This window comes from Pinus tabuliformis, chromosome 9, assembly GCF_031772625.1.
Source record: "Pinus tabuliformis cultivar Carrire ecotype Pingquan chromosome 9, CPIR1, whole genome shotgun sequence".
NCBI lineage: Eukaryota > Viridiplantae > Streptophyta > Pinopsida > Pinales > Pinaceae > Pinus > Pinus tabuliformis.
The window spans coordinates 770,487,318-770,509,739 of record NC_142307.1 but is presented as its reverse complement, the minus strand read 5'-3'; positions in this window follow the sequence as shown (position 1 = coordinate 770,509,739).

The following is a 22,422-nucleotide window of genomic DNA, read 5'->3' as shown; positions in this document are numbered from 1 at the left end:
TCCATCGTTAGTGAACAAACTTGTGTATTATATTTTTGTTTTAATGGTTTCTTCGTCATATTCTCCTCACATTCACATCAAGTATAATGAAGGCACCAAATTGAATCATACACTTTGGTCAATATGGTCTAGTATTACTCAATAGTAGTTTTTGGATAGGTATTAATGTGCATTTGGAAATTGTAGCAAGCATCATTTTAGAGAGGGTACATTAGGATTTCAATTTGACCACCCTCAGTCTTGTTTCTCTTGCACATTCTTGACATTGTATTACTTCACTAGGCCTTGTGGCTAGTTAAAATTATAGTACCATGATTTGGTTTGAGTGAGTTGGGTTTGGTTATGCTAAAGTTCAATTTGATAGTGAATTTAAGATTAACTAGGCTATCATCATCCATATTGTTCAACGGTCCAATCTCAGTCAAACTTAAGTAATATTAGTTGTTGGATCATTATTGATGTGCATTTGGAAATTGTAAAAGGTATTGTTCCAGAAAGGGAACATTTGGATTACAAGTTGACCATCCTTATTCTTGTTCTTGTTGCATATACTTTACATGTTACATTTCCTCACTATGCCTTGGGAGTTGTTCATCTTCCACTGATCCAAGATCTTTTTCTTATAGACGTATTAAAGAATTACATGGATAAATTGAAGCTTAACCATAGAAATTTAATGTGCACATGAGAGAAGAGGAGAAACACATAAAGGCATGAAAGAAGACAAGAGACTTGATAACGGAGTTCGTCCAATTTGGACTACGTCTCTAGGTCCTGCTTGATCAATGCAGAGGCCTTCATTCATTAAGTGGCATGAGAAAGAAGAAGTACAATCAACATTTACAAAGGAGTCTTATACCCCCAATTTGGAAAATGGCTGAAAAATGGAGAGGTATGTTTCAGAAACTGGCATCACCATTGAGTTCCTATCGCCAAGAGGTGCAAAATCGATATAGAACTTTCCCAATTCTGACACTGGACCAAAACTGACCCCCTGGAAAATGTGCTCGCGCAAGGTTCTACCCCCTGTCACATGCCTGCTCATGGTTCCACCTCGTGCAAATCATATGCCTCTAAAAATGTGCGCACTCTCTCCCCCCCGATGCACTATGCATAAAGGTTTATGCAGACGAATGGTGGCAAACTTACCAATGGAAGTTGTTTGGCGCGTTGGTTAAAAATGTCAAATGGTTGAGGAGGGGTAGGGGGATCAAATCCCATCCCTCCCATTTTTAACATACCATATATTTGTTGTTTAATTTGGGCCGTGAGTCCATCGTTCTGGTGGCCCGCTCCCCAATCTCCCTCGTATATATATAGTGGTAAGGTAATGTGGAGGGGCGGTAGGGTTGGCTGCTTGCCCCCCAACACTATTTACATCATATGTTTGCGGTGGGTATCGGGGGTGGCAGGGTCATGGCCGCCCACCCCATTTTTGTATTATTACTTTTTTATTTAAAAATAAATAAAGGTTCCACCACCCACTTAGAAATTTTCTAGAACCTTAGGGGATATTAAACAAATTAATGGACCCACAATTTCGCTTGGAAAACTGGCTGGATTTCGATGTTGGATTCTTGCCCAATTGCACCCTCCTTAAGCCTACCACATGGGTAAGTCAACCCTGAAATTTTACTGCTTCTATCTTCTTCATACGGACTCGAATTGGGGTGTCGCTCGCATCATTAGAATCAGGGCAACGAGAAATTCGATCTGATGTCAAGCTAATTGAATTTCTGACTCTTTGAATTTTGAGCCTTTTTTCATGCCACTTGTGTCTAGAGATCCACTTAGATCAATCCTCCCCATTGAGGAGCTTTTGGACCGCCAAAAGCTTTATCAGTCAATTGGAAAATGAGGGAATTATTCCCTCACTCTTTCTTTTTCCAACCATTTTTCCTTACTAGGGTGCATCCCTTTGAAACCAACTTGAAGGTATTCCACATATCCCTGTCGTGAAGTCTTGGTTCTTCTGTCAAGGATGATATCTTCAGGGAACTCATCAAGATACCCTAGTGAAAAATCATCAACTCTAGGAATTGATCCCACCTCTTTGGTGTCCAGAATCAATGGTGGCTCATAAATATTAAGTTTTCCACATTCACTATGGAGTACATTTGCATATATGTCAGCAAATCGAGATGAATGGAATTGTCTCCAATCTTCTCCAAGATGGTGAATGGACCATACTGGATTGGTTGCAACTTCTTCCCTTCTCCCTTCATTCTGTCCTTGCTGATATAGAACCACACTTTGTCGCCCACTTAAAATTGATGGTCGACTTGGTGTTTGTCATGTCCGACCTTGTACCAGGCTTGACTTTTCTCCAACTACTCCTATACTGCTTGAATGAACTACTGTGCTTTGTCCCTGTCATCGCATCCACTGGAGTCATCTTCCCTTCCAAAGACCATATCAAAAGGATCTTTGGGCAAGTAACCAAAACATGTCTCAAATGGTGAATGATGCGTAGATGAGTGCACTGCTCGATTGTAGGAATGTTGCACATATGGAAGATGCTCATCCCACAACTTAGGATGTTTTCCACAATAGCCTCGCAACAAGTGTACCATGGTGTGGTTTACAACCTCTATCTGTTTGTCAGTCTGTGGATGAAATGGCGTGCTTATTTCAACTTGGTGTCCATCATCTTCCATAAGATGGTCCAAAACTCTCCGAGAAAGCAAGAGTCCTGATCTGACACAATTGATGTGGGCAACCCACAATGGACCCAAACATGCTGAAAGAAAAGATAAGAAGTCTGCTTTGCAGTGATCTATTTTTTACAAGGCATTAAAATACACATCTTACTAAAACGGTCAATGACAAAATACAAATAGTCATGACCTTTTCTAGACAAAGGAAAACCTCCTACAAAATCCATCGACATACTTTCCCATGGACGACTCAGAATAGGGTGTGGTGTGTAGAGCCCGAGTTTTCTATTAGAGGGCTTTGAAATAGAACACATCACACAATCTGTCTACATAGCAAGTCATAATATTCTTCATATGATGCCAAAATCAAAATCTTTGTACATGACACAAAGTTTTTTCAACACCAAAATGACCAGACACAAGGGAGGTGTGGGCCTCCCGAATTACATGTACCCTTTCCCCTGTGGGTATGCACAATTTGACAAGGTGATACAATAGTTTCCCCTGCAAGTGATAGTTGTCCACCTATGAACCATGGGTTAGTTTTTCATAAATATCCTTAAAGTCATCATTTTTAGCATATTTTTCAGCATAACTTTCAAAAGATAACGAAGCATTATGCAAAATAACAGAAGCAGAAATAGGAGGGTGAGATGGCATATCAGCCACTTTGTTGCTAGTGCCCTTCTTATACTTTATTACCAGATGGAATTGCTAAAGAAAACCCATCCATCTAAAATGATGAGCTTGCTGCAACTTGGTTTGTGACTGAAGATATTGCAAGGGCTGGTGATCTGTATGGATGATGGTCTCCTTGCCGATCAGGTAGTGTTTCCACTTTTTCACACTTTGGACCAAGGCATATAACTCTTTGTCATAAGTGGGATAGTTTATCACAACCTAAGAGAATTTCTCTGAATGGTAACATATCGGCTTCTTTTGCTACATTAGTACAACTCCCATGGCATATCCATTGGTGTTTGTCTCGATCTCGAGTGGCTGTTGGAGATATGGTAAGACCAAGACCGGTGCGGTGCTGATCTTTTATTTCAATGCTTCAAAGAACTTCTGCTACTTTGCTCCCCATTGAAAGACTTGGTTTACATTTTTCAATGTGTGTAGAGGTGTTGCAATAATAGAGAAATTGGCAATAAATCTCCTCCAATATTGTACTTCACCCAAAAAGAAGTGAACCTCAGTTACACTAGTAGGCTTAGGCCAATTTACAATTGCTTCAACTTTAGAAGGATCAATTTTTAACTAACCATGACCAACAATATGACCTAGGTAAACCAAAGGGGTTTTCCCAAACTCACACTTTGACAATTTTACATAGAGTTTTTCTTTTTTCAATACATTAAGCACTTTCTTTACGTGGCATACATGTTCATTCCAATTTTTACTAGAGACAAGAATATCATCTGGATATACAAGAAAAAATTCATCTATGAAAGGCCTAAAAGATCATTCATGACCCTCATGAAAGTGGCTAGAGAATTGCAAAGTCCAAATGGCATCACCATCCATTCGAACAACCCTTGTTTGGTCTTGAAGGTAGTTTTCCACACATCCTACTTTGCAATTCGGACCTGGTGATAACCACTACGCAAATCCAATTTGGTGAAATATATAGCATTCTTTAATTAATCTAGTAAATAATCAATGCACAGGAGAGGGTAAATATTTTTCAACATAATTTTTTTTAGTGCTCGGTAATCCATGCACATCCTCCATGTGCCATCTTTCTTTAGCACTAAGATAATCGGTGAGCCGCACAAAGAAGTGATCGGTCTGATGACCCCTTGGTTCAATAGTTCCTGAACCTGCTTTTTGATCTCCTCCATATCAATAGTTGACATCCTGTACATGCCAATATTTGGTAAAGGAGCGTCATGCTGCAAATGGATCTCATGTTGGATTTCCCTCTTCAGAGGTAATCCCCCTGGTTCCTAAAACATCTCCTCATAGTTAGAAATTAATTCACATAATTCCTTTTTATGCACATGATCACAACCATGGAAATCATCGAATAATTCTAATCTTCCCCCTTACAACCATAACCATGTAACCCTTACTGGAATTCACCAACCTCTTCATTTGTCTTGCACTTACAAGGCTAGCATTGATTCTAGTTTGATGAGCCCTTACAATATATTCTACCCCATCTTTTGTGATTTGGTATTTGTTTTCATGACGGAAGAACACTTCTTTTCTATCATATAAATATGGACTTCCTAATACCATGCCACAGATATCTAATGGTATCACATCAAGTTCTACCTCATCCACTAACTTAGAAGCGATCACAAATTTAACCTTGCACTCCTTAGTTACATTCAGTTTTTCTTTATCATGTATCCATCCAAGCGGGTAAGGTTTTGGATGTGGTTTGGTTTTTAAGCCTAGCTTCTTTACCAAAGACTCTGAAATTAAATTTGCTTGGGATCCATATCAAATAGAGTTTCCACTTTTGTATGATTTATGACAACTCTAATATGAAATAACTCAATTCTCTTTTATTCATTAGGAAGAGACTCATCTATTGAACTAGTGCCTTCATGTGACTCAAAATTAACATGAGGTGTAAGAGTACCTTTTGTTCCTATTGCCGTGATCAATGCTTCATCTTCGGAATCGGATCCAAGGTCTTGCTGCATAGTTTCCACTGTCTTTTGCTTGCCTTTTCCTCTATACTTCTTTGGTCTCTTTTCCGAGTACAATTTCCAACAATGATCGTTGTCATGACCTTCCTTTTTGCAGTGAGTGAAATAAGGCCTTCCTCCTTCATCTTTCTTGGTTGATGCCATCCTCTTCTCCTTTCCCTTTCCTTTCACTTTGGGTTTTTCATTTGGAGTTTTGAAAGGTGGTTTCTTGGAATGATCATCTCTTTCATTTTTTCGCCTGTTCTTAAGATGAATGGAATTCACACTGGCCGAGTCAATAGTAGTTCGTTCAAACAATAATAATGAATGCCTAATGTAACAATGTAGTGATCCAATATACTTAGTTACTTCTTCATATGAGTCAAGTGCAATGCCCAAATTAAGTGCTTGTTTTCTAAACTCCTCGATAAAGCTTTGAAGATCCTGACCTCTGCCTTATCTTAAGTATTGCCAATCCATTAAGGCTTTTTGCTTATAACCCAAGGGATAAAATTTCTCCTTTTAATGCAGAAATAAAACTGGGCCATGAGGAAAGATGATTACCCACACTCTTACTGCTTCACAATTTTCTCTCCCACCAAACGAGAGCAGTGCCACTCAGCTGAAGAGAGGCCAGCTAAATCTTTGCCTCATCCTCTTCGATCTGCTAAATCCTCCAGTAGATTTCAATATGCCTAATCTAGTTATTAATCTTTTCTGAATTACTTGCACCGTTATACATGGGAAGATGAAATTTGACATCTAATTTAAACAAAGGTTTCTTAGATGCATCCCTTGAATTTCTATGATGATGGTGATGAGAGGAAGAAGAACTTTCACTTGTGGAAGGAGAAGGGGGGGTTCTTCTCCACCATTTCCGTGCACTTAACCTTGTTCTTTTGGATTTCTCTCTTCTTCTTTCTCCAGCCTTAAAAGAAACTGATCGACCTTTTCTGCCATTGTATAGAAGGTTTTGCGGTAGTTGCGCTCCTCTTCATAACGAGCCTCTTCATCTGCCATGTTTCTCCTTCGATGTGCATGCCCCGCTTCGGGATCAAAAGACTTTAGTTTCCCTTCGCCTCTTCAAAGTCTGTTTCTTATTAGCATACAAACATGAAATTCACATCTACAAAGACCCAATCTAATACCACTTGATCCAAGATCTTTTTCTTATAGATGTATTAAATAATTACATGGATAAATAGCAGCTTAACCATAGAAACACTACAAGAAAAAAGGTCATTGGTGAGGGTCATGCCTGTGATGGACCTTTAAGGTGTGTCACCAAAGACAGTTTCAATGACACTTTTGGTGAGGGTTGTTAAAGGCCCGTCACTAATTCTCTCTTTGGTGACATTTTTGGTGAGGGTCGTTAAAGGCCCATCACTAATTTTCTTTTTGGTGACACTTCTAGTGACGATATTTTATTGACTGTCACCAATGATCTTTTTAGTTACTTTTGGTGACGGTCAATAAATGTTTGTCATCATTGATCATTCCAATGAGTTTTCAATGATGCTTCATGCCTGTGACAAACCTTTAAGGTCCGTCACCAATGTCACATATGGTGACTGTCTTTAAAAAATCGTTGTTGTAAGTGTATATAGTGATGGTCCTTTAAGGTTTGACACCAAAGCCATTCTCAATGACACTTGTGGTGAGAGTCGTTAAAGGCCCATCACCAATTATCTCTTTGGTGACACTTTTGGTGAGGATCGTTAAAGACCCATCACCAATTCTCTCATTGGTGACACTTCTAGTGACGATCTTTTATTGACCCTCACCAATGCTTTTTTTGGTTACTTTTGGTGACGGTCAAAAAATGTTCGTCGTCATTGATCATTCCAATGAGTTTTTGATGATGTTATGTACCTATTACTATATTTTTTGTCAAAAGATAACGATTAAAGATCATTGTTGTGGAATATTTTTCATTATGTGTCCAAGGTCATAGTGGTTATAATAGTCATTCAATTTGTTAAGAAGTAATTAGTGTGTATCATTTCCCTCAAGTCATAAGAATATATCTTTCCTATGAGTCAACACATGATTAATCTCTATTATGTTTATTATCTAGCAAATTTCCTTTAAATAAAGTTCCACTAGTGTGTGTAGGAACTATATTATTTAATACATAATCAAGCTCTGTCAATTCTATTAATGAGAGAAACCTAGCACTCCTCAACACTCATGGCACACCTTAACATGTTTTGGAACAATACACTAACATTCCTTGGCACCTCCATGCCTTGGAAAATCTTTGTACCGGAAACATCTTTGTACCTAGAACATCTTGCCATGAGTAGGACGCCCAAGCACATGTTGGCATGCCCTAACATAGCATAGAACTCCCCTATCATGTGTTGGCATGACCTATAGTCCCTAGCATGCCTTGGAACACCTTGGCATAATATTCCATTGACAAACATTAGCACTTGGCAAGTATTGGAACATATTATTAGTTTGCCTAGCATGCCCCTTTTGAAAAAGATAAAGTCCTGACTTGTTAACCCTCTTATGTGTTCATTTCCTTGCATTTTAGCTTAGTTATTCCTTTTGTTTCCTTGAAACTTGTTGACGCATATTGGCATACTTTGGCACCATGCACATCCTAGCATGTCTTAGCACTTGCCATGCCTTCGCACTACTTGGCACATGTTAGCACACCCCAGAACTACTTAGCACACTCTAGCACTTCTTTACATTCCCTAATATTCCCTAGAATGTCTTACCTGTGCTTAGCATACCTTGTCACTCCCTCCTTGGCATGACAACTAACACTCATTGACACTCCCCGACAGACCCTCATATTCATTCACTTCCATGCATTTTGACCTAGTGCTCCCTTGTGTTGTCATAGTACTCCCTAACACTCCTCAGCATGCATTGGCACTCTCTAGCACACCTTAGCACTCTTCAATATGCTCTGCCATTTCATAGCACACATCACACTCCCTAACGCACATTGGCACTTGGCACGTGTTTATACTTGGAAAGTCTTAGCATGTTTGGCATGCGTTGAGATGACTTGGTATGCTTTGGCATCGTTTAATATTAAATTTATTTGAGATCAATTATTGGAAACTAGATGAGAAGAAATAGAGGAAGATTTGGCACTTAGAATGCATTGACACTTGGCACTTGGCACCTATTGGCACCTAGTGTTGGTGTGCCTAGCATGCCCCTCATGGAAAAGGTAAATTGATGACTTATTAACCCTATTATGTGCTCATTTCCTTGTAGTTTAACTTGTTCCTCCCTTTTGTTGCCTTGACAGTCCCTGGCATGCATTGTCACACCCTTGTACATCTTGGCATGCCTTAGCGCTTGGCACATCTTAGCTTGTTTAACCTGTCCTCGTACTATCGGCACATGTTAGCATTCCCTAACATTCCCTAACACACCTTGGTAGTCATGACCTCACAACTAGCATTATATTTTTCCATGACTTGGGAACCTTACATTCACTAGAACACCTTGGCACTCCCTAGTTTTCATGCCCTCTGTTATCCTCCACAATGTCCTAGGCTAATGAGGAGATTGACGGAGGTAACCATAGACCAAGATTTTAGTTTGGTAGCTAGCCCTACCAAACTAGAGATGGCTCTCTCTATGAAATCACAACCAAGAGATGACTGGAACGTAAAGGATTTTAGTCTAGATAACTAGGCTCAGGTAGGTTTTGGAAAATTTAGGCTCATCATGTTTACACTGACATGGTTTGGTGCTGGCTTGGTGAAGTGGTTATATGTGTTTTCAAGGCTACCTCAATGAAGGTGTCCTATGTCATGTTATTCTCTTTCAACTGATGGAGTATTATAACCTTTATTAGGCTATGGTGAAAGAGGTTGGGATAATGCACTTTGCCTTTCAATTGCACCCTTTCAGACATTTCAGTTAGGCTCCTATACAAGTAACTGGACAAGTTTAGAGACTTGGTAGCTATAAAGTTCATGAGCAGTGTTATGTGGTATTCATATAACCTAAAATCTACCCTCACATGTGAAGAACTTCATGAAAGCCTTGATCAATGGTGCATATCCCTCCAACAAGTATTTGAATGGGAAAACATATGAGTGATCGCCTTTGTATTGTGATTTCAAGTAGGGTTTGTACTTTTCTAGGTCTAGGTTCATGCCTTGGAACCTATTTTCACCATGGTTTGGTATGCCTGTAGCTTGAGAGATGGCATCCACTAAAAACATGAAATCAGTCCCTGCAATGGTGATCTTGTCTTCCTTCAAGGTGAGGGAAAATATACATGTGAGATGCTCACGGTAACCTACTTCCTGTACTCTTTGACAAAACCATGAACAATTGACATCTTCAAAGCATTTCATGACAAATGTCGAGGAGGAGATTTCATTGCAATTAGAGGTCTCAAGCCTCAATATCTTCCCCCCTCAATAGCTTTAGACCAAAAGAATTGATGCTATTATAGCTAGGTGCCTTTGGGCTAGGCCTAAATCCACAAATAAGATACTTAGCTAGCATAGCATAGCACTCCCCTATCATGTGTTGGCATGCCATGTAGTCTCTAACATGCCCTCGAACACCTTGGCATAATATTGCATTGACAAATATTATCACTTGGCAGACATTGGCACTTGGCATGTATTGGAACATATTATTAGTGTTCCTAGCATGCCCATTTTGAAAAAGATAAAGTCCCGACTTATTAACCCTCTTATGTGTTCATTTCCTTGCATTTTAGCTTGGTTATTCCTTTTGTTGCCTTGAAACTCCTTGACGCATATTGGCATACTCTAGCACCCTGCACATCCTAGCATGTCTTAGCACCTGGCATGCCTTGGCACTATTTCACACATGTTAACACACCCCAGAACTACCTAGCACACTCTAGCACTTCTTGACATTCACTGATATTCCCTGGCATGCCTCACCCGTGCTTAGCATACCTTGTCACTCCCTCCTTGGCATGACAGCTAGCATTCATTGACACTCCCCGACACACTCTCATATTCATTCACTTCCATGCATTTTGTCCTAGTGCTCCCTTGTGTTTTCCTAGTACTCCCTAACACTCCTCAGCATGCATTGGCACTCTCTAACACACCTTAGCACTCTTCAATATGCTCTGCCACTTCATATCATGCATCACACTCCCTGACGCACATTGGCACTTGGCAAGTCTTAGCATGTTTGACATGCATTGAGATGACTTGGTATGCTCTGGCATGGTTTAATATTAAATTTATTTGAGATCAATTATTGGAAACTATATGAGAAGAAACGAAGGAATATTTGGCACTTAGAATATTGCATTGACACTTGGCACTTGGCACCTATTAGCACCTAGTGTTGGTGCCAATACCCATTTTGCACACCCTGGCACCTGACACATCTTGGATGCATGCCACCCTGACACTCTAGCATGACTTAGCGTTGCCTATCATACCATGTCACTCCCTCCTTAACACACCTGGAACTCGCTGAAACTCCCTGTCACACACTCTTATTCATTCATTTCCATGCATTTTTACCTAGTGCTCCCTTGTGTTTCCCTAGTACTCCCTAACACTCCTTAGCACACATTGGCACACCTTGGCACTTGACACATCTTGGTATGCTTACCTAGCATTCTAGCATGCCTTGGAACTACCTATCATACCTTGTCACTCATTCCTTAGCACACCTGGAACTCACTGACACTTCATTTCCATGCATTTGAAATTGGTGCTCCCTTGTGTTTCCCTGGCACTTCGTCCTCACACTCCCTAGCACGCGTTCACACCACACCCTGGCACATGACACATCTTGGCATGCCTATAATACCTTGGAACCATCTAGCATGTGCTAGTACTTCCTGAAATTCCTCGACACACCTTCATACTTCGTAACTTTCATTCCCTCGTAGATAGCCTTACTTTTTTTGCAACTTGGGAACCCAACCAAGTCATTGGGAAAACAAATGTTGTGCCCAACCCAAAGTCTCCCTTTGTTTGAAACTGCTTTGTCCAACCCATTATTATAACCATAGGATTGCCTCCTACAAGTATTATTTTGGCCTTCTCCTAACACACTTTATCCTTGAGACACTTGGAATCAATTGACACTCCTTGGCACACTCTCTTCTTCATCCATTTCCATGCATATTGACCTAGTTCTCCCTTATAATGTTTTGGCACTCCCTAACACTCCTCAACAGGCATTGAAACTATCTGGCATGTGTTAGCATGCCTTATAATTCCTTGGCACACCCCAACACTCCTTAATTATCATGCCCTCACAACTACCCTTAATTTTTTTGGGACTTGGGAACCCAACCAAGTCTTGCCTCGACTACAACAACCTGACCAAGTTACAGTTACTACAACTAGATTGTGCCTTGCTTACCTAAGAATCGAATATAACTCATCTTAGGCTGCTCATGTCCAATTTCAACTTATCTCACTTAACAAGTTACAAGTTACCAAGTCAAGGCTCACATCTAACCATGGCCATAAAAAACCTAAGCAACATAGTTTACATCTTGACATGCCATAACACCTGCCACGTCTAACAATCCCTTGGAAACATATTTTACATCTTCTTGACTTGGAAGTTATTATTTTGTAAATGTGACCCTTGACTATGCCATGAAAACCCTCCAAAACATTCTTAAATGATGGGAACTCCTCTTCATGTGTGAATCCAATGAAATATTTGATTTGTGCCTTAGGGAATGTAAAAGATACCCTTAATAGAAAACATGCATACTAATTTGTAGCCAAGTGCCCTAAATGTGAGATGTTTCTACTTGTGCAATTGTGCTTCCAAATATGTGAACTCAACATCAAAACATGCCTTAAAATACATATTGTCTCTCAACATGTGAAAGAAAAAGTAACCCTTACCTTAATCTTCCTCTGTTGGCAATTTGGGCCTTTTTTCAAAAGGTATCTTCTCTTCTTTGGAAAGAGGACATAAAGAAGCTTTTAGATGTTTCTAAATGGAGTACTCTTCACCTATGTACTCCTTTACGCCACGTGATACAAATGCCAATTTTCATATTCTTGACTATGGTGTTATTCTTTTATACATGTGACCCTTGACTATGCCATGAAATTCTCCAAAATATTCTTAAAGGATGGGAGCACCTCTTCATGCATGAAGCTAGTGGAATGTGACAAGTCATCCAAAATTCCTCCAAATATGTAATTTGTGCCTTAGGAAATGTTAAAGGTACCCTCAATGGAAAAACACATAAAGATTTGTGGCCAAGTTCCCTAAATGTGAGATGTTGCCACTTGTGCAATTGTGCCTCCTTTTGATGCTCAAATCGGCAACCTAATTGTGCAAGACTCACAAGGTGTCACTTTGGGTCAACTCAGGGTTGTTGGCATTGTCACCTTATCAATGAATCCTCTCACTTTGGATTACTTATGGAATCTTGGGGGTATCCCAAAGCACAAATTTATGGGGTCTTTTATGTGACTAGATCACTAGCACTGAAAACCATCTTTACATTGGATGGCTCAACATCTTGATGATCCCTATCCTATTGACCACAACTTTTGTATTCATTATTGCTTTAATTGCAACCCCTCTAGTAGATATTGATGGTGTTCATGAGCCTATTTCTGGTTCTCTCCTTTATGGAAATAATATTATCTCCAACACCATTATTTGATGAATGGATACACAACAGGGACCCTATGAGCCAATCATTCATGTTGTCGATGTAGTGCCCACATGACACAAACATTCAATGGTCTATCATAGCCAAACACACTATGATGGGTTTCAAAGATACCCAACCTATGACAACAAGCTACATTCTATTGCCAAAGCCTGTAAGCAGTGGAAGAATTATATTCTACCAAAGGAAATGACCATCCACACCAATTGTAAGCCTTTGCCTACTCTAGATAATCCTTGGGAGTTAGTGCCGTTGGATTTTATGTCATGTTTTCCCTCAACCGAACATGGTAACAAATGTGTTTTTGTTGTTGTTGATTGCTTGCTTAGGATGGGATTTTTGGCACCTTGTAAGAAGATTGTCGCAAAAAAATCCACTCATAAGTTCTTCTTTGAGCATATTTTGGTTCACTTTGGGTTTCCAAATACCATATTTCTTGATAGGTATAATAGGTTCCTTAGTACTTTTTGGTTTAACCTTTGGTCCATGATGGCCATCAAGCTTGACCAAATCCACTACCTTCCATCCCTAGATTGATAAATAGAAAGTAGTAGTCAATAGGATTATTATAGATATCTTTAGAGTATACAATTCCGAGCATCCACATACATGTGTTGAAAGCCTTCCATATTTTCAACATAAATTCGACATAACTCTTCATATTTCTATTGCCACAAGCCTTTTTAGGTGTGCTTGGGGTCCCAACAATTGGCACAAATTGATGTAGCTATATTCATGGTATAGCACATGAAGATACCTCCTATACTTGGAACGAGATAAGTAAAGAAACCAATTTTGAGGAACGTATCCGACAAATTCAACAATGAATTCATGATATTTTGTAGAAAGTTGCCAACTCCAAGTACAAGTAGATACACAATCCATTGGGTTCGACATAAGTTTCAGGCTAGTGACGAGTTATGGTTGGACTTGCATAAAGGGCAATTGACAAACTCCTATAAGAAGCTCATACCACTTTGACACGAGCCTTACACTATCACTAAGGCTATGGGTGATAATTCTTTTGAGGATAGCCATAGGATGATTTATATTACTTCAAAAGTAGGTATATGTTAAAATGATTTATGCTTGATGGGGTGTAGGTCTAGAAAAAGTTCCTTTAAAAAAATAAAAGAAATGATCACACCATTACCGACATAAATTATTGTGATATTCTACTTGACAATAGATAACTACACAAGAGATTTTAAAATTTGACATTTTTAAAATTTATTTTATATCAAAGCATATGGATCATTATGACTAAATTTTTTAAATATTACACCACTCTAATATTATTTCTCTTATGACTAAATTTTTTAAATATTATCACTCTAATATTATTTCTCATATGACTAAATTTTTTAAATATTATCACTCTAATATTATTTCTCTTACCCATAAGTGGATAGAGTAGATTTTTGGTTGTTGTAGTGCATCCCAGTAGCATGAAAGAATAAATAGAATGCAGCAGCAAAAGTTGTAGACTACTAAAGGGATCCATTCAGAAAATAGGAATGTCATCAACAAATAAGAGATGGGTGAGAATACAACTGTTTGTGATCTTGATGCCCTTCTGTCTACCCTACAATCGGTCCACCATGATGAGTCAGCTCATGCCTTCCATGATCAATAGGAAGAGTAGGGGGAGAGTGGACATCCTTGTCTCAATCCTCATTCTGCATTAAAGAAAGAGGATGTAGATCCATTGATCAAAATGCTATAAGATACATTGTTAATGCAACACATAATCCATTGAATGAATAGTAGAGGAAAGCCAAGGTGTGTAAGAAGCATTCAAATGCATATCCAAAAAGTGTGATCAAATGCTTTTGCCAAATCAATTTTAAGTATCATCCCTTTGAGGTTCTTTGATTTGATAGAGTGAAGTGCTTCTTGTGTGGTTCCCACTGCTTCATGAATTTGTTGATGGTCAAGGAATACAAATTGCTTCGAGGATATATGCTCAGATAGGATGGGTTTGAGCCGATTTGAAATGATCTTAGCAATGATCTTGTATATACAATCACACATGGATATGGGTCTATAATCATCAAAACTCTGTGGGTCATCTGACTTAGGAATGAGAGCAATAAATGTTGAATTAAAGGCATCATACATTCGCCCAGTAGTCTGACATTCTTCGATGACCTATAATAACTCATGTCCAATTATATCAAAGAATGCAATATAAAATTCAATTGACCAACCATCCGGTCCAAGACTTTTATCCTTCTTAAACCACTTAATAGTAGCCTCTACCTCCCCCATGGTTACAGGATTAAGTAGATCTTCACTGACATCTTGATCGACATATTTGGGGAATAGTCTAGCTACCTTGATAATATCAACAAGGTTTGCATCACGGGGAGCTCTAAATAAACATCCAAAGTGAGACATACCAAGGTTGGCCAATTCGTGAAAGGTCTTTTCTTGTGTGCCATGCTCATCCTTGAGATGCCAGATGGTGTTGATGACCCTATGCCCATTTGCAACACGATGATAGAACTTTGTATTCTCATCTCCCTCCTTTAACCAGATGGCCCTACTTCTGAGTCACCAAGTTTCCACCCTGTCTTTCAGGATCTGATTTCTCTTGATCTCAAGCTGAATCAAATGCTCTTGAGCATAAACACATGTGAATCCACGACTCTCAGGTCCATTCAATTTTTCAATATCCAGTTCAGTGTCTTTCAGTATCATCACATCTTTGATCCTTTTATCCTTTGCCCATTTAATAGATTTATGTTTTATGATTGCCATTTTGTTTGCAAAAATCTCGGAGACACTTAAACCCTGTTGAGAATCTATGGATTTTCAAGTCTGAGTAATCAGCTATATATAGATCTCATCATTTAGCTAGGTTGAGTTGAAGTTGAAGGGTGCATTAGGTTTTCTAACACCGCCAACAATCTCCAGATATATGGGATGATGATCTGATAACCCCCCAGATCCCACCCATTGTCGATAAAGGGGTATTTATTCCAAAAATGCTTCCTTTACCAGAAACCGATCCAGTCTTCTCGCTAATGCTGCATCGTCAGTCCTTCGTTTTCTCCAGGTACGCTTTAAGATGGGCGAGGGGATATCAATCAGCAGCTGATTCTCCATAAGATGTAATATCCCATCTGATAGAGAGTCTAGTTGAGCATTGATGCCCCAAGACTCAACATGTCCCAAAGAAAAATTAAGATCCCCAGCAATAATAATGTTCTCATCATGGAATTGTTCCATGTCTAGAATCTTCTACCAGAAATTGAGCCTATTGTTGCAGGGTTCACAGACATTGAAAATCTGCAGCTCTCTTCCAAGCTCTGCTAAGTAAATATTTGCTCCGATGAAACGCACCCCCCAGGAGTTTAATATTCTGTTTGATCCGAGGTCAATCCCCAACAATAAACCCCTAGATCGCCCACAAGCATCTAGTGCAGTGAAGTGCCATCCAAGTAGCATAGCCTCAAGGGTGGGAACAATTTTCATACCAATCGCAAGGGTCTCCTGTAAGAATATAATATCCATCAGTTCCAATTCCATTAAACGATAGAAGGCTAATTTCTTTACAAGGCTAGCCAACCCCCTACAGTTTTAAGAGAGCCACTTCATGGGGAACCAGGGTGGGGAGGTCAGTGCTCTAAGCACCTGATCAATGGGGAGTTGTCTCCCAGATGCCACTTCTATACCAGCCTAAAGAATGACTTTGGAGATGTTAGATTGTCAACCCTGGGCCGACTTGGAAGAAGGCAAATGAGGTGTAATGCCAAGGCCACTACCATCCCCCGAAGGTATACGAGATATAGACCGAAGGAAATAACCATGTCCCGAAATAGATTCATTAGATGGCACAAGAGGGGAGGGGGAGTCCACAATCCCAAAGATGGTAGGGGGAGTAAATAGTTGTAGTGGTAATCAAAGTGCAAACAATAAGGGGACACTCCACAAAGCCAACATCACAAACAGATAAACTAGGAGAAGAAATAGATTGCATCATATGGAAAGGAGGAGGGTTAGAGATAGTACCCGCATCAGAGGCAGTTGCCGCCATAGTCGCACGTGATTTGGTGATACGTGGGGATGGGGGACGAAACTGCTCCTTGCGAGTGTCTATGCCACAAGCAACCTGAGTGTCCAAAGGTTGATCAACTATCTGACCTGCAGGTGTCTTCCCTCATCGATCAATGTTCGGATTTGCGGGAGCATGTTCAAACCGAGCAACCGAAGCCGAGCTGGATGCAAGAAGGGGAAAATCCTTATAGAGGTGTCCAATTTTTTGACATCTCCTGCATTAGTAAGGGATTCCCTCATAGTCCAATATATGAATCCTGCAAGTGTCCCACCAATGCAGCTACATGCTTTCCTCCAGACCTTCTCTAGTATCAAGGAAGACCAAAATGCGCCCCATGGACATGTTGTCTGTCAGCATGTAGGATTTATCGAAGTCCATATACCTGCCAAGAGCATTCCCTATCTGTTTGAAAATGTCTTCTGACCAAAAACGTAGAGGGAGTCCAGGTAATCTGACCTAGATGGGTCTAACCCCAAGCTGTTCACTCTCATGATTGAAGAGGGGGCTCCAATGGTTAAGGAGGACCGAGGCCAATTCAATGTGCTAGTGTTTTGATAACACCCATGGGATAAACTTAGGCCTCTGAAAGCATAATGCGAACCATCCTTGAGAGAGAGAGTTACCACTGATGCCAATTCCATGAGGATCTAACCCCAAATCTCCAACATCCACTGCTTCAAACGTGTTGCCAAGTATGTCCGTCCTCGAACATGACCAACCGGAACTCAATCGGACGTATCCATAACTTCTCCCATCTGTATATCAACCCCAAAAGTGAGGGATATCTATTCATTGCCCACTTTAACCCCTTAGAAGTGCTTTGCAAGGCGCCCTGGCTGAATAGGGGGTGTTCTCACCCATTGGGATAATGAGGAGTTTGTTGCAGCTTCCGAGCTAGGATTCCCAGACAAACCGATTTTGGGGGAAGATGAATCAGCAAAACATCTGGATGTGGGAGGGTCTGTCGCACGGAATGAGTCGATCTTGCGGACAAGATAGACCTTCCTAGAATCTAAAGAAGACCTAATGACAAGCAAACCAACCAGACACTATCTTTCTCTAAATATGCTTTTGTAAACAATGGTAAACAAGTGTTTTTAGGGCCTACCTTTGGTCCAACGCAAGCTTGTGGATGCCCTCGCTCCTTTGATCCAAATGAGCTCCTTTTCACGAATCTGCAAACACAAACAAGGCAAACAAATTAAATAGCACCTGAAAAACCAATTGCATAAAACATATTTAACATGAAAGTCAAGGAGTCCATGAAACAAATAACATAAGATACTTGTTGAGAAAAATGAGTTTGATTGTATTAATTCAAAAGAAGAGCTTTACAACCTTTGCCTTGACGCTGTACAAGCTCCTCCCAGGGTCCAACAAGAAGTCTCCTCTACTTTGACAAGTTTCACTCACTCCCTAATGAAGCCAAAAAGGTATGTGATCTCTCCTCTTAAGCTCAACTAGGAAGTCTTAATTTCACCAGCATTTACCCTCAAAATGTTCAGCTTTTAACCTCTCTAGTCCTCACCCCAATGCCTGTATTTATAGTGCAATGGAGGGAAGTTACTAGGTCCTCCTTCAAAGGGATAGCTCCTTTAGTCAAGGGATTAGCTCCTTCTCTTTTGGGATGCATGAACCACCTCAAAGCGAACAATCCACGTCAAAATTCCTTCTAGAAAACTCTAGAATTAACCCAAAGTGAGTTTTTTAAGATAAAACTTGCGCCTTTTGACTTTCACAGGGGTCCGCACCTACACCGTTAGGGACAGAGCGGGTAGGTACGCAGCTTTTGTACACGGAAGGTGCGGGACCGCAGGTGACCATGAGAGAAAGTGCGGAACCAGAGTTACATTGATTTTTAATGTCTTTCTCCCATTTCCAAAGCTTGATTTGAAGAGCTGAGGTCTTAGACTTGCTTAGGAGGACAGTACAAGTGATGATAGACCCATACTGACTGTAAATAATCATAGTGACGACATTTTTGTGTAACAGGGTCGTGGGAGGGAGGAGGGGGGAATGGGACCACAGGTTCAAGTGGTTGGGTTGACAAGGCTTGAGATGCCAGAGGTGGTGGGATGTGGGAGAGCGCAAATGAGGAAGATGATGGTAGATGTGATGGATATGGGGGATGAGGTGGGTCGAGGTAGGCATAAATGAACTGAAGAGAGGCCGAGGATAATGGAGGGAGATCAGTTCCAGGTGGGAAATCCACCACATGAGGCAACCAGAAAATGGCAAGGTAGAGGAGGACGACCCATAATGGTGAGTCTGTAGAGCTAGAGAAGTGAAAGCAGGATATTCTGGGATAGAGTAAACCCTAGAAGACTTGACTAGGGTAGAGGGAATGTTAAGTGAAATATTCAAGGAGATAACCGAAAGATGCAAGGGGAAGATAGTCCAGTGGAGAGGGGTCATTGGAGTAATCATCGACGTCATCCTCCATGATAACCGACAGTAGATGTATAACCATCCCAAGACCACAACTGACAAATGTCGAGTCAAGAGGGAATGCAGTGCAGGTCGCCGCGGAAAAAATAAAGAACAGACTGGATGGACTAAAATAGAGGTGGTCACCCGGTTAGCAAGAAAGTGATAGTCTAAACAATGTAGGGCATGGGTAAGCGAAGTCAATCCAGGTCGATGAGCAAGCCGCCATCGCCGAAAACTGATGATAACCTAGACCATGGTTTGAGTTCGTTGTCCGCCACCAAACCCTCGTTTTCACCACACCCCACTACCTACACCTATTTCCATGCTTCTACATCAACATCTATTAGTTTTTTGATAGCTTTTAGCTTAGGGAGATTTTCGAATATTTTCCTAAATTTTTTTAGCAACATAGAAAGTAAAGAGAACTATAAAAATCAATAAAAAACATAAAAATATAGAGACAAAAAAAAACCCTACAAAAATGAATAAATAAAAGAAAGACTATTTAAAAGTAATCTAATGCCTAATCTGTTCCTTCTTAAAATTTATACTCCTTGTTCAAAAAAAAAAAAAAAAAAAAAAAAGTTCCTTCTTAAAATTTGTGTTTCTCTCTTCAATGCAAAAAAAAATTAGAAAAAAAAAATTAAAATATTTGTATGACTAAATTTTTTTAATTACCTAAAAATCATATAATATGTTATATTTTCCTTATTATAACCTACTTCATTTTTTTTATTACCCATTTGTCAATTAAGACACCCTCTTTGTTTCCTCCTTGCGTTTTTAGCAATCACAATTTTGAGTTTTTAAATTTCTCTCTAAGCATTTAGTAATTTGGTGGGAGCTTCAAAATCTAAGTTTCAAAGTTTGTTTAGGTTGTTACAGTGGCATCTCAGAAAAATTAGCTATCTGACACGGTTACAGTTGGATATGAGAACAATTAGCTATGGGAGATTCAAAGTTCGTTTGAATTGTTGTCTTTTCATCGAAGATTAGCTATGGAAGATTCAAAGTTCATTTGAATTGTTGTCTTTGCATAGGAGTTTAGCTATGGGAGATTCAAAGTTTGTTTGAATTGTTGTCTTTGCATTGGAGAACCAGTAGCCATCGAGACTTTGCCCTTCCTGGCCCTAAGGTGAAGCTTATCGGCCCAAAGGTTGGTTGCATTTATTAGATTTCGATTTAAGGTCTTTATTTTGTATGTGGTGGCAATATGCATTTAGTTATCTTGTCGTTATGATAAATTCTGCATGAGGTTCGGGATGATTTTATGTAATGTTGAGTGAATTTCAAAGATGTTTGGAATGCCATTGTTAGGATATGATGAATGTTTAAAGACCCAAATTTTATTATATCCAGGATTGGTTTTTATAGTCTATGATAGATTCAATCTGTTGTTGTTGTAATGGCTGTAGATTGTTTACTATATAATTGGCTTTTTGAAATAAGTTTGTAAACCATCGGCATGTTTTTTCATTTTGGCGAAGCAGGGTTGTGAAGTGGAGCAATATGGAAAACTGGGGATGTCGAAGAGTGGAATGGGGCCAGTTATGGCATGACAGAACCTCAAGTCACTCAATCTTTTCAGTCTCAGATAGTGAAGAAGGGACAATGAACACTCACAGATTCCATTCCCTTCAAATTCCGATGGACCAATGAGTCATCCTGTATGCTCTTCTGTTGGAGAACAATCATTTTGAGGGCCTTGTTCCTAGTTTTAATCAGTCTGGCATGAAAATATTCAATGTTTTTAATGACCAACTCTATGGAAGAATGCTAGCTACTACAGTTATGGCCATGTTCAATGCTTCTTCGTTTGCAGGAAATCCTGGGCTCTGTGGGAGCCCATTGCCCAGGCCCTATGTGCTTAACATAGTAGTGACCCCTTTTCCATGCCCTATTATTACAAGCTTGCCAATGGAGAAATCTTTTAGGCCATTTTTTAAGAGGCATGAAAGGCTAAATCCAGGAAAGATAACAAGAATTATTGTGGGATCCATTGTTAGGGGTGATTTCCATGGTGTTCCTTATTAGCTTTTATGGCAAGAGGTACAGACAGCAGAAGCCTAGGGATGAGGTTGAAAATGCTGCAGGTGATAAGATTTCGATTGAGGAGATTGGTTATGATATGTATTATGTTAATACAGATTGTAAGAGCCTTCAGCATGAGTATCAAAGGAGTCAGGTTCTTATGTTCTACTGTGGGGAAGATCAGAAGTACACTTTGGAGGATCTACTCCATGCATCTGCTGAAATTATGGAGAGAGGCATGCTAGGGACTACTTATAAGGCTTTGATAGAGAACAAAATGATTGTAACTATGAAGATATTGAATAATTCTAACAAGATGACTAGGGATGAATTTGAGAGGCATATGGAGATGGTGGGTAAGATTTGACACCAGAATATAGTTTATCTGAGAGCTTATTTCTAGGCCAAGGAGAAGCTTCCTATTATAACTATCCCAATGGAAGCCTTTTTTCTCTCATCCACGATATGTGCATGATTACTTCTAAATCCCTTCTCTTCAAGCTATAAAAATAGAAGTAGAGCATTTTTATTCTTTGCAAAGTTTGTGTTTCTCATCCTGACAGCCACTCATGTCTTGCATGGGGTTTGAACATTGCTCTCATCTATTTGAATCCAAGATCTTTACTATTTCTTGTAACCCATGTTGACAAGCTGCAATTATTTTGAATATAAAAGCTCGACATTGAATAGACCAACCTACAAATAGAGTCTTGATAAAAATAAGTATAGCCTCCCTCTGTGCTCAACCCCTTGATAATAACAAACTCAAGATCACAATACACATTAGAGATTTACCAGATTATTTTTCCTCGAGAGCTGGGCTTTGGACCTCTTTGTTCTCCGTCCCCTTAACCATTTGGCAATCTTTATGGATCTCTTTGTAGGTTTCATTAAGACTTGAAGGGTTCTCTATGAATTTCTTTCTGGGCATCATTTGGGCTTGCTTTTATTTTCACT